The 12890-nt window shown below is 35.3% G+C and overlaps 1 long non-coding RNA gene across 1 annotated transcript in view; it reads left to right on the top strand.

Annotated features, from left to right (window-relative positions):
• Positions 1-6164: 6164 nt before the first annotated feature.
• Positions 6165-12890, top strand: part of LOC107839071 — an 11180-nt gene continuing 4454 nt past the window's right edge. Inside the window, exons 1-2 of the long non-coding RNA XR_001665003.2 lie at positions 6165-6402; positions 8490-8698. This is a non-coding gene — a long non-coding RNA (uncharacterized LOC107839071). The remainder of the gene's footprint in view (positions 6403-8489; positions 8699-12890) is intronic.

Genomic DNA, 12890 nt, shown 5'->3' with positions numbered 1-12890 from the left:
TTTTAGATCACAAAAGAATAAGTTGTGCCCCATGGGCAAGATTTGACACTAGTGTAGTCTGTAATGATTTGTCAGATGATTGAGAACTCTTGCCCTCGAGGCAAGACTTTTAGCCTCCAAAAGAACAACTTATACGCAATGGGCAAGAGTTGATACTAGCTTAGTCTATATTAACTTAACAAACTATTGAAAATTTAAGACTTGGAGATTACTATTTCAAGCTTGAAAAAGAATGATAATATTTTGAAAACTTGATTATATCATGTATGACTTTTTTATATGTAGATTTACTTGATTTACTATAATTAGGACACAACTTACACACAATCTCTAAATTTCAAAGATTTTTTTCTTGATGTTAATCTATAAATCTTGGGATTGGCAAAGCTCGAACGACATCAAATATTCATAATTTAAAAGCAAGAGAATGACAAAGCTGACTGATAATTTTAGCATCATTCCTAACTCAAAATTCTCTAACGAGAATCCTACCTTGATAAAATTTACCTCCTTCACAACTTAAAATCTTGTCTGAAAAGGTCTTTGACCAAAAAGGAAATAGGCTTACTAGATATTGACACGAAATAATCAAAATATTGTAATGATCACCTTATCATTTTTAAACTGAGTACCTTTAAAAAAAATAGAGCACTTTAGAGGAAAACAAATCCAAACCCACTTTGAACAAATCATAAACTTTCAAGATTGATAACAATTGATTACAGTAGCTCACCAAAGAGGTAAATGCAAATTTAAACATGTATTATGATACCATGTACATACACATTTGACCAAAGAAGATGTACTTGACTACTTTTCAAAGGCCTATCTAAGCAAGATTACTTCTTAGAATTAGGCAAATATTGAAAAATTATCCATAAGCTTTTAATACTCAAACATAGAGTATGATTTCAAATATTTCTCTAGCCAAGCTAGAATCTTTTAAAGATAATTTCTGACCAAAATAAAAAAATAAGATAAATAAAGTAACACACTAACACCTTTGGCAGCAAAGTATCTGGGACACACATAAACACATAAACAAAACAGGCAAACAAGCTATCACTGTCCTAACGCAAACACTTCGAAGCTGATCTTTAAAATAGTTTGAATCATACCTCATTTTGAGCTAATTCTCAAGTCATTCCAGTTTACAAAATTAAAACAAAGTGATTTCATTAAAGTGTTTAAACAAACCTAAGAGAAAATCCCAATTATTGACATATTTGACTTCAACATTAATCACTTGTACATAAAATTACTAAGTAAGTAGATGATCTATAAATCTTGACATAGACGTAAAGACTTAGCCCCCAAAACAAGTTATGCCTCATGGGCAAGTATTAATCCTTCCACATTGTTTATTAATTAATCAAATGCTTGATAACTCTTGCCCTAGAGGCAAGACGTATCCCACAAAGAAATAAATAGTCCCTATGGATAAGAGTCGACACTACCTTGTTCTATAAAGATTTGATAGATGCTTTATAATTTTTTTCCTAGAAGCAAGAATTAGCTCTCAATAAACATATTTAAAGGAAGAGAGAGTGACTGAGAATTCTTCATAAAATATATAAAAAGTGAAGTTGCAATTTTTTTAGTATACTAATAGACATTGATGTAAAACACATGTGAATGATAAAGTGAATTTAGTAGAAACTTACATCAACAATGATGTCAATTAAGTTTGAAGGCAAAAGTCCTGAAGAATTGGAAGCAACATCCACTGAGAGACGCTCTATTTCTTCATCAGAAGCAACACATGACTACAAAAAAAAGGCATAGAATAATTTTTTATTTTTAAACATAAAGGTATACTAACAAGAACACTCTGGACATTTACAAACAAAAAGAACACTATTATTTTTCAATTAAAAAAAGCTAATTGTACAAATCATTTTTATATTATAGTATGCAGATTAGAGATTCTCTCATTTTCAAATCAAACAGTGACTTCAATTCAAAGTTAATTACAAATCCTAATACTCCTATTTAAGTAAAATTTATCAAAATAGATACAAAACCCACAAATTAAAATATCTTGAAGATGAAAAATTATCGCAATTTTGTCCATCTTTTTCTGTATATCGCGAGTTTGAAGATTTAAAAGAGATAGCAATAAAAACAAAAAAAATGCGATGAAGAGAAAGAGAAGCAACGAGAAAGAGTAGGGCATTGGAGAGGAGAAATGCATTCAGGGGCATTAGAGAGAATAAAAATAAGTTTAGGGGCAAAATAGTCCTTTTGATATGGCAGTAAAGCAATGACGACTATTTACCAAAGAATTTTTTATTTAGAATCAAATATACAAAGCCGCCTAAATTTGGGATCATCACATGTAATTTCCTGTCTACCGACATACAATAATCGTCATTGAACACTCTTTTTGTGGCGACATACAAATGGGCATCACTAAAACTATCATTTGTTGTGGTGACTCAATGATTGTGTCGCCACTAAAACTATATTATTTTTATTGAAAATATTTTTTGTCGCCATAAAATCGATATGTTTTATGGCAACTTAGTCCCACAAAAATCACATTTTTTGTAGTCGTGGGAGTGCAACTGTTTAAAAAATAAACTATCGAGTATTATATATTTGTTGTGTAGCTTTTAATATACAAATTTTATTTTAATTATTCAATTTACTACAAGTAGATATTGTTAATACATCAAAATATTTTTAAAAATCTCTCTCTATATATATATATATATGCGCAAAATTAAAAGCAACACAAGTCAAGTGGCAAGATATTAAAAAGTCACATAGCAGTTTTTAGGACAAAGTTAAAAAATATTGTAATAAAAGTTTTGAATTGAAAGATTAAGTATTTAAATTTGAAGTACATTATCATTTTAGAAAAAAAATTCATTATCTTAAAAGTAGGAACTCATAATTAAAGAGTTCTAGTAGATATATACTATTTCAAACTTATCTCTTTTAAAATTTAAATATTATAAAATATATTTAAATATAATTTATATACATATTACGGAAAGATAAAAAATTATTAAAATAATAATAATAGTAATAATAATAGTAATGGTATTAGGATAATAATAATAATAATAATAATAATAGTGGAGAAGAATTATATAAGATTTAAAATAAATTAATTTATTTTGTAATAAAAAGGGATAAAAGAGAACGAAAGGTTAAAATATGTTGATACTAATATTTTATAATCAATATAATTAATTTGAAGAATTTTTTTATTTCATTTATTTCTATTATAGAAAACTCTTAATTGGTAGCATTAATTTCAAATATATTTTTTTGCAAACTCAAAATATGTAAATTATAAGATAATTATGATATTTTAGAATCTTATCTTTCTAAGATTCTAACAAATTTTAGAATCTAGAATTTGAAATACATTACTCCTTTTTAAAAAAAAGAGTCATTACTTTTTAAAAAAATTCTTAATTAAAGTGTTCGAATAGACTTTTACTATTTCAAACTTATATTTTTTTAAATATAAATATTATAAAATATATTTAAATATAATTTATTTACAAATTAATGAAATATAAAAGTATTATTAAAATAATAATATTAATTAGTAATAGTTGTAATACGTTATGTGGTAGAAGAAGTAATAACAATTAGTAGAAGAAGTAGTAGTACGTAGGATATGATGTAGTAATAAATATAATAATAGAGAAGTATTATATAATATTTAAAAAAAATTAATTTATTATTTAATAAAATAATAAAAACAAAAAACAAAAAGGAAAAAATATATGGAAAGGCTAAAACAATTTAGTACTAATATTTTAGAATCAATACCATTAATTTTAAATTTTTTTATTTTATTTATTTTTATTATATAAAACTCCTAATTAGTATCATTAATTTGAAATATATCTTTTTGCAAACTCAAAATATGTAAACTATAAGATAATCATGATATTTTAGAATCTTATCTTTCTAACAAATTGATATCACATTCAATTTTGAATGTGAACGAAATTTTAATATGCATGAATATCCAGTTTTATAATATCATATATATACATACTTTCACAATACATATATCAGTATAAGTTTTCTTTTTCTCTTTATATTGTTAATCATTTTTAAATTCAAATTTTATTTATCTAAAGAAAATATTTTGTGATCATTTTATTTATAAAAGTATTAATTAATCTTTCTTTACATATATTTATACTATTTTGCTGCATACATTAAAAGTCAATCAGCTCTTTACTTTTTAAAATTACTTTTAATTTTGATGTCTTTGTATATATAGAAATTTGTAGCAATGGTTGTTCCTCTTAACATGTTAAAAGCGGGTTATTATGAGTTTGGTGAAACACATGTTAAAATTGGTTAAAGTCTCAATCATATGAGTTTAAATGCAGCCGAGAAAAAGAAATATATTATTTTACCTTAAAATTATCCAATATTTTTTCAGTTTTAATTTATTTGATTTATTTTTTTATTTGATATGAAATTTAAGAAAGTAAAAAAAAATTTTAATCTTTTCAACTTAAATTAAATATGTGTCACATGCGTTAATATTCTTTAATCTTGTGGTATTAAGCATATAATATAAAAAATTTAAATTTAAAAAATTGTTAAAACGTAAAATATACCACTCTTTTTAAAATTGATTAAAAAGGAAAATAAAAAATACGTATTACTAAATATTCGAATACAAAAAAGTTCACATTTGGATATTTGTTTTTGTTAGCTGGAGGAGCAATATCCTGAAAGAGTGCGAAGCAGTCTGTTATAGCTGCATCCACTATGAAAGTTGAGTTTATGGCATGCTTTAAGGCCACAGTACAAGCTAATTGGCTGCGAAATTTTATTTCAGGACTTGGACTAGTCGACAATATAGTCAGGCCGTTGAAAATTTATTGCGATAATACTGCCGCAGTTTTCTTCTCTAAAAACGATAAGTAATTGAAAGGTGCTAAGCATATGGAATTGAAATACTTTTCGGTTAAAGAAGAAGTCCAGAAACTTAAAGTGTCAATTAAACATATTAGCACTAAACTTATGATTGTTGATCCTTTGATGAAAGGATTACCATCCAAAACATTTGTTGAACATGTTGAAAGAATGGGTCTTATTGATAGCAATGAATAATTTCATGTAAAGACTTTATTACGTTTATGTAATTGACACTTTGAGCTCAAATTATATATGTTTCTGTTGTTACCTGTTTTCTATTGTTTACATGACTAATATACGTACTTGCGCGATGCGCGGATAATATTAAAATATCATTTTTAATATTTTCATATAGGAATGTCTCGTTTAAACATGTTGCATCATATGCATTAAAAAGAAATTCAAACATGACATTATTTCTCAATGAGCCCCCTCTTTTCATATATTATCTATGTGTAAATAATAGAAAGATAATCACGTTATTATTTACTTGTCGATTTTTAAAATCAATTATCTATAATATTTTATTCTCAGTCTTATTTTGGTTCATTCTTAATATATAGTAACATTTTGTATGGTATACAATATTAATTTTAATACTTTCATTTTTTGCAAACATTATAAATAGTTTATACTTTTTGGACGAATAACTCAATGAGAAGATGTATCTCAATTATTGTAGACGTACTCTAAAAACAAAATTTTCAAAATCAATATTTTTCTTGAAAAGTATTTAAACGTGAATTGTATAATTTTTTTTTGAATAAATCTGCACATGTATAGTATCTTCATCCGACATGCTCAGAAATTTAATTTTCGTTTTTTATATAAAATTAAATTTTCACCTATAATATTGAACTATCTTTATTTTAATTTATATGACATACTTTCCTTTTTAGTAAGTCACCAAAAGAATGACACATTTCTATATTAAGTGTAAATAATTATAAAATGACTATTTCAACCCCAAAAAATAATTTATGGCCACACACACATAAATAATTATTTATACCATAAATTTTTAAAAAAATTATATATTTAAAATGTATTCATTTAAAATATTTCATATCAGTTGAGAAGAAGAGAGTAAAAATTATAGGGAATAATTTATTAAAATTCAAATCTTTATATATGAAAATAAATGTGAACACAAAAAATCTTAAACGCTTGGCCTAAACCTAAAATAGGCCCAAAATCAAAGAATATTTTGATTTTTCTGTACTCTTTTATTTTTATTTTCATATAAAATATAAAAATTAAATAGGGAAGTATTGTGCAATTGCCCAAGCCCCAAAGTATACTTTTTCTTCTTTCCAGAACATTCACTTGCTCATTCAGTGACTACGTTTTGATCTTTGATTTCTCTGCTTCATTTGATTTTATCACAGTGGCTTCTGCAGTCAGCGTAGATTTCTCATTTCTCCATCTAGTTTGTTTCTCAATATTCATAGCTAATTTGACGATTTTGCTGTCCATCGGTTAGCTTCTAATATTTGGGTATTCCTCCTTTTTTTCTTATTTATGTTACTTGTAGTTGTAATTTTGTTTCTTGGAGCTTAAATACCTTAGCTTGATTATTTGTTGATGCTTTCTAGGTTCTGTTGTTTTAGCTTAAAATCCCAATCTATTGTTATTTTGCAATTTTAAAATTGTAACTTTATTACTTTTTGAATTGTTTGAGTTTGTGAAAATTCTTACTTTTTACTTGTTTTGTTACTTGTAGCTGTATTGCTGTTTTCTTGATAATTTGGTGTAGTTTAAGTGTGTTTTCCTTGCTAGTAAAAAGATTTTAACTCTACTTTTCTTTCTTAAAAATTTCACCTTTTCTTGTTTTGCAATTTCAAGGTTGTGAGTTTTTTTCATCTTGAGTTGTTTGGGTTTGTAGGAATTCCTCCTTTTCATGTATTTTTGTTACTTGTTATTTGTAATTTTAGTTTTCTGATAATTTACTCCTTTTTTTTTCCTTCGTAATGGTCTAGTTCTTTATATTTTATTACTTCACTTCTTGGTATAATAATTTAGGTTCTTAACTTTACTTCTGTCCTTTTGATTAATTGATTTTTGTAAAGCCTTGTTGAAATTGGGTTCTTGATTCTACGGGACTCTGTCATGAAAAATCTATTCAATCCCTACAGAATTTGTCTTTAGATGAATTTTATTTCTATATGACTTGTAAAAAAATTGGAGATTTGTTTCTATATATGGTTTGAATGTTGAATCTTGTTGAAGTCTTCAATTCTGTTGATTCTAGTTTACCTAGAAGGAAATGTCTTTTTATTCTTACAGTACTTTAAAGTGCAAGATGTTTGGTGACTGCTTAGAATGAGTTGATTAATGGAGTCAGAAATTTGACGAAGGGTGTGAAAAATTAACACACACTGATAATAAGAAGTCTCCTATTTTTGTTGTGTGCTTAGCATTTGATTAGTTAAATCAAGGTATGGATGTGATCCAATACTTATAATATATAGTTCCTTTTTGTCGTAATTTCCTTTTTCTTTTCCATGGACATATGTTGTGTCTACCCGCACGCACCTCGACTAATTCATCTAGACTTACGCCATGCATCAACCATTTGTTTATCACCTTGTGGATAACAATCTTCATAGTTGTTATTGTGTAAATTTTCTATTTCCTTTGGGTTTGTCCTTCTTACCTTTTAGACCTGAAGTTAAATAGACCTCTCTGTTAGTGTCTCACTACCTAGTGGAATTGTTAAATCATGAAAAATGTTTGTAGTCTTTATTGCTAGAACATACCTACAATATTTGCAAAAAGGTAAAGGAATCTATTAATCATTCTTCTTAAGCCTTCTTCTAATCTCTGATAAGAATAAGATTCCCTTGACTCTTGTTACAGAGGGGAAAGGGACGACCCGGTTCATACCTACTCCGTAGGTGTCGGGGAGGGGGGGACCACTCCGGGCCTGACCTACGCGCCCTCACCCCAGCTTCGCTGGAGGGGCGTTTCGAACCCCCGACCCTGGCACACCACGGTAAGCAAGCTTACCGCTGAGCCAAGGCCATCCCTCACTCTTGTTACAGAGGATCTGTTAATAATCTTCTGAGCCTATCTTAATAATACCTCCTCTGTTGTGTTAGTTATTTCTTTGTCACGGTTAGTCTTTTGAAATGTGTTATGATTATTGAACCTGAAAAATATGATAAAAAGATAGTCGAAAGAATTCTTATGCCCTCCTCCTAAAGTGTTTGAACATAATTGATCCATTATTTTCTTAGGTACCTATTTCAATGATTTTTCATTAGTCTTTGTTACATATATTTTTCATTCGATTTTGGCATATTAGAATGAACATCCAAGTATACATCAGTTAAGAAGTTTTTGCATATTCTCAAACAAAAAATCTTTATTGTTGTTCTTGACTTTGGGTACTTGCGACAAGACTAATCGATAAACATTGCCTCAGTCCAAATTTTGTTTGAGATTACTGCAATTATCTTCTAACTTTAAGTTTAATACTTGTCGCAAATGAGTCTGGATAACGACTATTTAGGAAGGTGATTTTAGAGGGTGCTTCCTGCTATTTTGTTTGTTTTGAGAGTCTTCCTTAAATTCTCTTTCAGATAGTGCTCTTAGTGCTCGAGGTGCACATATGCATAGCCAAAGATCTGCAACACTTCCGCCAGCTAGTTGTTTTCCTAGTTCACAGCACTCAGCATGATCACTCACTCCTGAAGAAGTAACTAAGATTCCTTGCTAGAGTAATGAGTTCATTCTTGAAATTTTGCGTAGAGTACGGTTACATTTTGAGAAGTTCATTGAAAATCTAAAGGTTTGTTGTTTTACTTCACTTGCAAAATAGTTTATTCTTGTCATTCACATTGAAGTATACCTAATTTTATTTTTCTCTAATATGTTTTTGTGTTTTGGATCTTCAATCCATATTCTGGGCATTGTTTGAGATAAATGAAGGAACAACATTTTATTTTTCACTGATTCTCCTCCAGTTCCCGCTATATACTCGCCCCCCCCCCCCCCTCGCCCCTTTTTGTCTCGTCGCTGCGGTCGCCGGCGGATTTAGGGTCTCGGCCGGCTCGACTTTCGGCAACAGCGTAGGGTTTCCGGCGTACTCCGGCGACTTCGGCGACTTTCCAGCGGTAGCCGAAGACGTACCAACAGTCTTTCCGGCGTACTCCGGCGACTCTCCAGCGACACCCCGGAGACGTACCAACAGTTAGCCGGCGTACTCCGGCGACTCTCCAGCGACACCCCGGAGACGTACCAACAATTCGACGGATCCAGCAGTTAGCCGGTGCACCGGTGACTTCTAAACTTTTTATTCATTTATCCACTTCATACAGCTTTTGATTCCTTCATAGTATTTTGTTCCTGTTTCCCTGTTTCTGTTTGTTCCTGCTGCTGTAGCCATTTTGCTGCGTCCTTTCCTGTTGCTTTGCTTGTGGGTGTAGTGGTGTTTGGCTGCTTTTTTTGGAGATTGTTGTTGAGTGGGGTCCCGGACTATTACATCGCTCGACTTAGCTATAATTTGTTGGATAGACTGTCCTCGACTACCTCTTCTACTTTGCTTTGCTTGTGCCTTCTATTTCCTGCTGTTGCTTTATTACTATCGTTGCTTGTTTTCGTGTGGAGCTGTGGCTATGTGCTTTATTCCTAATTCTTAGTTCTTGGCTGTTTTGTCTTGTGCAATCACTTTTTAAAAAAAACGCAACAACAATTGTGTATTTCTTTTTCGTCAAATCATTGTTCAATTCCCATTGTCTGTTGTCTGTTGTTGCTGTTGCTGTGGTCGCTTCTTAGTTTTGCTTCGGGAGGAGTCCTTTGAACGTGTGTGTGCCCTGTATCCCCTTGCTGCTGCTTTGATATTGCCTCCGGGTATATCCTTATATTTTCCTATTTTTTCGTGTAGTTGTGGCTGTGGGTGGTAATGGGTTAGGGTCATGTCCGAGGGGGTTGGGGCGTGGGGCTGCGGCAGGGGCGGGAGATGGGGAGAGAGCGGGAGTGGGTGGGAGGCCAAGGTTTGGCCGAGGGGGGGGTAGTGGGGGGCGCGTGGATAGCGACGGTAGGCTGAGGGTTGGGTCTTGGAATATAGGGACCCTTCAGGGGAAGTCCATAGAGCTGGTGAAGATTCTTAGGAAGAGAAGGATCAACCTTGCGTGTGTCCAAGAGACCAAGTGGGTAGGGTCTAAGGCTAGGGATGTGGACGGTTACAAGCTGTGGTACTCTGGGAGCGACAGGCGTAGGAATGGAGTCGGCATCTTGGTAGATGAAGAGCTTAGAGGCCAGGTAGTGGAGGTGAAGAGGATCAACGATAGGTTGATGACTATTAAGTTGGTCATTCGGGGGTTTACCCTGAACGTGTGTAGTGCCTATGCGCCGCATGTGGGACCGGAGGGGGAGGAGAAGATGCGGTTCTGGGAGGCTTTGGAGGACGTGGTGAGAGGCGTGCCCAGTTCGGAGAAGATTGTTGTAGCAGGGGATTTCAACGGGCACATCGGGGCGCTACCGGGAGGCTTTGGGGATATGCATGGTGGTTTTGGCTTTGGGGAGAGAAATGAAGAGGGGGCGACCCTATTGGAGTTTGCGAGGGCGTTTGGGCTGGTGGTGGTGAACTCGGGCTTCCCGAAGAAGGACAAGCACCTGATCACTTTTCGGAGCGCGATAGCCAGGACCCAGATTGACTTTTTGTTGCTTAGGAAAGGGGATAGGGCGTTGTGTAAAGACTGCAAAGTCATCCCGAGTGAGAATCTTTCGACCCAACATAGGCTCTTGGTTATGGATTTGGGTATAAAGAAGAATAGAAAGAGGAGGAGTAAGGAGTGTAGACCGAGAATTAAGTGGGGCGGTTTGACGCCAGTGAATGCGTGGGAGATAGGGGAGAGGGTGGCGGGAATGGGGGTGTGGGAGTGTAGGGGGGATGTGGATAATATGTGGGACAGGGCGGCAACGTGCATCAGGGAGAATGCGAGGGAGGTGTTGGGTGTTTCGAGGGGTCGGGCCGGACATCATCGGGGGGATTGGTGGTGGAATGAAGAGGTGGGGAAGAAAGTGGAGACCAAGAAAGAGGCGTATGCTAAGTTGGTGGAGAGTAAGGACGAAGAAGAGAAGCGGTTAAACAGGAAAGAGTACAAGCTAGCGAGGAAGGAGGCGAAGTCAGCGGTCACGGCAGCTAAGACGGCCGCTTTTGAGAGCTTGTATGCAGGGTTACAGGGGAAAGGAGGGGAGAAAAAGTTGTTCCGACTCGCTAAGGCTAGGGAGAGGAAGGGTCGTGACCTCGATCAGGTGAGGTGCATTAAGGGGGAGGACGGTAGAGTGTTGGTGGAGGACGGCCACATAAAGAAGAGATGGCAGTCGTATTTTCATAAGCTCTTGAATGACGAGGGGGACAGAGCTATTGTGTTAGGGGAACTGGAGCACTCAGGGGAGTGTCGGGATTTTAGCTATTGTAGACGTTTTAAGGTAGACGAGGTTAGACAGGCAGTCCGCAAGATGCGAAGGGGTAGGGCGACGGGGCCGGATGAGATACCGGTGGAGTTTTGGAAGTTCGTTGGAGAGGCTGGTGTCAGGTGGTTGACTGCATTGTTCAATGAAATTTTCAGGACGACAAAGATGCCCGAGGCGTGGAGGTGGAGTACCATGATCCCCCTCTATAAGAATAAGGGGGACATTCAGTGTTGCAATAACTATAGGGGGATTAAGTTACTGAGTCACTCTATGAAGATCTGGGAGAGAGTGGTCGAGGTGAGGCTGAGACGGATAGTGTCTATTTCGGAAAACCAGTTCGGATTTATGCCCGGCCGCTCGACGACGGAGGCAATCCACCTGGTACGGAGGTTGGTGGAGCAGTATAGGGAGAGGAAGAAGGATCTGCACATGGTGTTCATCGACCTGGAAAAGGCGTATGACAAAGTCCCCAGGGAAGTGCTTTGGAGATGCTTGGAGGTGAGTGGAGCACCGCAGGCATATATCAGAGTAATTAAGGATATGTATGAGGGAGCGAAAACCCAGGTGAGGACGGCGGGAGGAGACTCAGAGCATTTCACTGTCCTGACAGGATTGCACCAGGGATCTACTCTTAGTCCCTTTTTGTTTGCGTTAGTAATGGATGTGTTGACGCGGCGTATCCAAGGGGAGGTGCCGTGGTGTATGCTTTTTGCAGACGATGTAGTCCTGATAGATGAGACTCGAGGGGGTGTGAATGACAAATTAGAGTTGTGGAGGCAAACTCTGGAGTCTAAAGGGTTCAGGGTGAGCAGAACCAAGACAGAGTATGTGGAATGTAAGTTTAATGACGTGAGGCAGGAGGATGAGGTAGTAGTGAGGCTAGAAGCACAGGAGGTTGGGAAGAGGGACAAGTTCAAGTATCTCGGGTCCGTGATCCAGAGTAGCGGTGAGATTGATGAGGATGTCTCGCACCGTATTGGGGCGGGGTGGATGAAGTGGAAACTCGCATCGGGGGTGCTGTGTGATAAGAAGGTGCCGCCCAAGCTTAAAGGCAAATTCTATAGGGTGGTAGTCCGTCCGGCCTTGCTGTATGGAGCGGAGTGTTGGCCAGTTAAGAACTCCCACACCCAAAGAATGAAGGTGGCAGAAATGCGGATGTTGCGCTGGATGTGTGGACTGACCCGAGGGGATAGAGTTCGGAATGAGACTATCCGGGAGAAGGTTGGTGTGACTTCAGTGGAGTGTAAGATGCGGGAAGCACGATTGAGATGGTTCGGACACGTGAAGAGGAGGGGCATGGATGCCCCGGTCCGTAGGTGTGAGAGGCTAGCGTTGGATGGTTTTAGACGGGGTAGGGGTAGACCGAAGAAGTACTGGGGTGAGGTGATTAGGCGGGACATGGAACAGTTACAGCTCACCGAGGACATGACCCTAGATAGGAAGGTCTGGAAGATGCGAATTACGGCAGAGGATTAGGGCCAGTTCGGGTCGCTAGTGTAGGGAATAAATGGGTGGGGGTGTATTCCTGTTATGATTCCGTATTCGATGTTCCGTGTTCCGTG

The sequence above is a fragment of the Capsicum annuum genome, chromosome 8, assembly GCF_002878395.1.
Source record: "Capsicum annuum cultivar UCD-10X-F1 chromosome 8, UCD10Xv1.1, whole genome shotgun sequence".
Taxonomy (NCBI): domain Eukaryota; kingdom Viridiplantae; phylum Streptophyta; class Magnoliopsida; order Solanales; family Solanaceae; genus Capsicum; species Capsicum annuum.
This window is presented reverse-complemented; position numbering and strand designations above follow the sequence as displayed.